Source organism: Emys orbicularis, chromosome 12 (genome assembly GCF_028017835.1).
Source record: "Emys orbicularis isolate rEmyOrb1 chromosome 12, rEmyOrb1.hap1, whole genome shotgun sequence".
In the NCBI taxonomy this organism is placed as follows: Eukaryota; Metazoa; Chordata; order Testudines; family Emydidae; genus Emys; species Emys orbicularis.
In genome coordinates, this window is record NC_088694.1 from 50,694,782 (window position 1) to 50,698,899 (window position 4,118).

Consider the following 4,118-nt stretch of genomic DNA (forward strand, 5'->3'; position numbering starts at 1 on the left):
GTGGCTTCTATATGCATATCCACCTCGTTATAGGAGACACAAATTCTGTTGTAATTTATTATTTTTCTTAGCATTCTAGGAGAGGGTTTCCGGCTATCAGTTACTGGGGAGGGTGTGTGCTGGGCCATGCTCAGTGCGGTGGGATCCTGAGTGTATTTTGGATAAGAGAAAAATAACAAAATAAAAGATCCCCTGTAAGAGCAGCATTCCAGAGACTCGATTTTACGTCCTGTTTCTATTCCCTTTACTTAGTGATGGAAGAGTCTCAGGTCCAGGCAGAGTTCTGCCGTATAATAGGGCTGGGACACCCGCTGGCGCTGGGAGAGAGTTGGGACTGAATGCCCTTCCCAGCAGTGACCGGCTCCACTGAACTGTGTGGTGCCCAGAGGGGAATGTTCCCCAGCAGGTTTAGCCATACGGAGAAGGGGCCAATTGCTCGTTGCTTCACTCCCTGGAGATCCCCCGTTAACTCCAATGGAAAGAGCCGTTTGCGTGAGGCGAGCAGCTGCTAGACACTGGGATGGGGGTCGTATTCCGGACATTAAAGAGTTAATCCGCGATGTCAGAGTTTTCAGTCCTGACGCCCCTTCCCCCTCTTGCGTCCAAGGCAGGAGAGTTTTGTTTGTGTCCTTGCTGCCCTCATGCGGCAGGCGTGGGAAGTTCCGCAGCTCTGGTTTTTGTATGAGCATCGACAGTGTTAGTGTCATTGTGTGTCTAGCACAGTGATACCGGGCGGTGTCCTCGGGCTTCAGGCCGGTCATTTGCAGATACAGCAGGTTGTTGGGATTGTCCCTGGAGATGGTGAATCGGCCTTCAACAGCCGAGGAATACCACTGTTTGGATGCATCGGGTCTAATGTGAGCCACCCACTCCAGCCCCTTCCCGGGAGCCTGTCGGACCCAATCCATGTAGTAGCTGCTGAAGTTGAACCCGGAGACTTTGCTGGAGAGGCGGAGAGAGTCTCCAGGCTTTTTCACTTCCCCTCCAGACTCCACTAGCAGCTGGGACCGGACACCTGAGAATAGAGACAGGCCATTGATATCGGTATAAAATCAGCAGTAACACAATATTCTTCCAGTTATTCAGAAGAGGAAAAAGTGGTAACACAATATTCTTCTAAATCTTCCAGGTATTCAGAGGAGGAAAATACCTTCCAAAGCTGCTACAGCAAAAATTACAAAGAGCAAAAACCCCATTTTCCCGGGTGCTGGAGGGGAAAGTTCTCAGGGGACTGGCTGGTCACTGCTCAGACCCAGGGGCTGCGGATTGTGTCTCCGGGTGCAGCCTGGGCAGAGAGAGGCACAGATTTAAACAGGAAACTGTCTCCCTCATTTGCATGTCCCCGCGTTATAAGAGACACACACTCCTGCTGCCGGTGATCTGACTGACTCGCCCCAGGGCTCTGGGTGCAGGAGTCAGACTGTCCCGGCCTGTGTGTCTGTGCAGCGCCGGGCACAGGGCTCCGGGTGCGGGAGTCAGACTGTCCCGGCCTGTGTGTCTGTGCAGCGCCGGGCACAGGGCGCCGGGTGCGGGAGTCAGACTGTCCCGGCCTGTGTGTCTGTGCAGCGCCGGGCACAGGGCGCCGGGTGCGGGAGTCAGACTGTCCCGGCCTGTGTGTCTGTGCAGCGCCGGGCACAGGGCTCCGGGTGCGGGAGTCAGACTGTCCCGGCCTGTGTGTCTGTGCAGCGCCGGGCACAGGGCTCCGGGTGCGGGAGTCAGACTGTCCCGGCCTGTGTGTCTGTGCAGCGCCGGGCACAGGGCTCCGGGTGCAGGAGTCAGACTGTCCCGTCCTGTGTTTCTGTGCAGTGCCGGGCACAGGGCGCTGGGTCCTCCGGACACTTTCGGACCCCTGGGAGGAATGACCAGCTCCCTGCAGTGACTGTATTTCCTCACCCAGGAACTGAGGGCCTGGCTATTGTGAGGTGACGTTGGGGATTGGGGGGACTCAGCTCTGGAGCCCCATTCCATGCGCACAAGGGCCATGCAACGTCCGGTCAGGGGGGTCAGTGTCTGGGGAGGGGTCATGTCCCAGGGATCCATTGGGCTGGGCCACCCGCCAGAGAGGGAAGATTTCCCAGGGCGCTGGGAGGAATTTGGGGGAAGCTCCTTTCCCTTCCCAGCAGTGACCGGCTACATTGAAATGATCCATGAAACTAGGGACGTGATCTGAGCAAGCCTGGCTCGTGCTTTGGGCCAGGTCTGGGGCCCGCCTGTGGGTGCAGGTGGGAAAAGCTGGCGGGGTGGGAGTCTGAGGACGGAGTTAAGGTTTTGCAGTGGAGCCTCCCTGACATTAGTGGGCCGAGAGGGGCGTGTCTGGGAGTTTTTCTTTAGGGGAGAGTCAAGGGAGGATTCAGACAGCAGTAAAGGAACATTATTCTGCAGGGCTGATATTTATATTCGTGTTTATATTCCTGTTCCCAGTCACACTCCACTTCCCATTTACACTCGGGTTGTAAACTCGGTGGGACTGAGAGAGGTTTTATGGTCTGTGTTTGTACCCTGCCTAGGACTATGGGAGCCTAGACTATAATTAAGGACATAAGAACAGCCAGACTGGGTCAGACCCAAGGTCCATCTAGCCCAGTATCCTGTCTCCCTACATTGGCCAGTGCCAGGTGCCCCAGAGGCAATGAACAGAACAGGTAATCACCCATTCCCAGCTTCTGGTGATCCTAGGCGCTAGGACCACAACCAGCACCAAATCTATCACCGCTAAGCACCATCATCAAGATCATTTACTCAGTTAATTATTAATAAGCAATAAAGTGTAGACAGAAGCTTTTTCTTGGTTGTGTTTAAAGAACTTGTGTGATATGAACGCTACGTGTTTTTAAACCATCCCCGGGATGTAATATTGAGGGATAACAACAAAAAACAATAACAAAAATATTTACATTCCCACTGACTTTCATACAAGTATCAGCATTCACGCTGAAACACAGATTTCCATTCCCATTACACTCATATTCCCTTTCATATCCCCACCCTCATTCACACACATTGGAGAGATAGATAGATAGATAGATAGATAGATAGATAGATAGATAGATAGATAGATAGATGGGGTGTACAGAGATAGATAGATATGTAACCCTTCTGCCCATCTAAGTTGGCAGCAACAAGGGCCGGGTTCTGTATCTAGGGGTTCCGTTTCAATAACGCAATGCAAAACCGGCTCGAGCCCCCACCCAGTGACCTGGGACAATTACATACCACCCCCTGAGTACCTCTAAGAGGCAATACTTCCCCTCTCGCAAGCACGGAGTCTGAGTGTAGCAGAAAATGTTTAATAACATGAGGTAAACGACATCAGCATTAAATTGGAAAAACACCACAAACAGGATTCATAACACAAACCATGAGCAAAAAAACCCACCCCAGCAAATTGGGCCGTGTCGTTTCCCTTTGGTTCTTGAATCCAGCAACCCAAAAATCACCCAGAGTCCCCAAAGTCCAACACCCCCAAAGTCTCTTGGGTCCAGCAACCACCCAAAGTCCCAAAAGTCCAACAACCCCCAAAGTCTCTGTCCCTGGTCAGTGCAGCCCCAGAGTAAAAGGGGGGGGGCACGCAGGGTGTTAAGGGGCACCTTACGTGATCCGAGGCTGGCCAGCCGTCTGTTTCCCTGTGGGGGTTCCGCCGCAGCCTTCACCACGAGCCAGTCCACTCTCCTGATATCCCACGAACTGCTCCGCTCTACAAGCTGCTCCGCTCCGCTCCGCTCCGCTCCGCTCACCGACCTGTGAGCCGCTCCAGCCGTCCCCGCAAACAGCTCCGCTCGCCGTTCCTTGGGCCACTCCACCCGGCCCTGCAAGGCTCCGCGCCGCTCGCTGCTCCTCCAGTCGTCCCCACAAATTGCTCCGCCAGCCACTTAGCAATATAGCTTCAGGCTCCCCCACTAGTTAACACAGCACTCAGTGATCTCAGCTCTTAATAACTTTACCTCTTTTGTGATTTCAGCTCAAGTATTGTAGGGGAGCCCCAGTGCTGGTGCACCATTGGCCCAAAGTGAACTCAGCTCAGCAGCCTGTAACTAGACTCCTAATAGAATCAAAGTTAGCTCTGACATTCAACAGTGGAGAGAGGAGGTCGTGCAATTGGTGTTTCCAACCCTCATAGG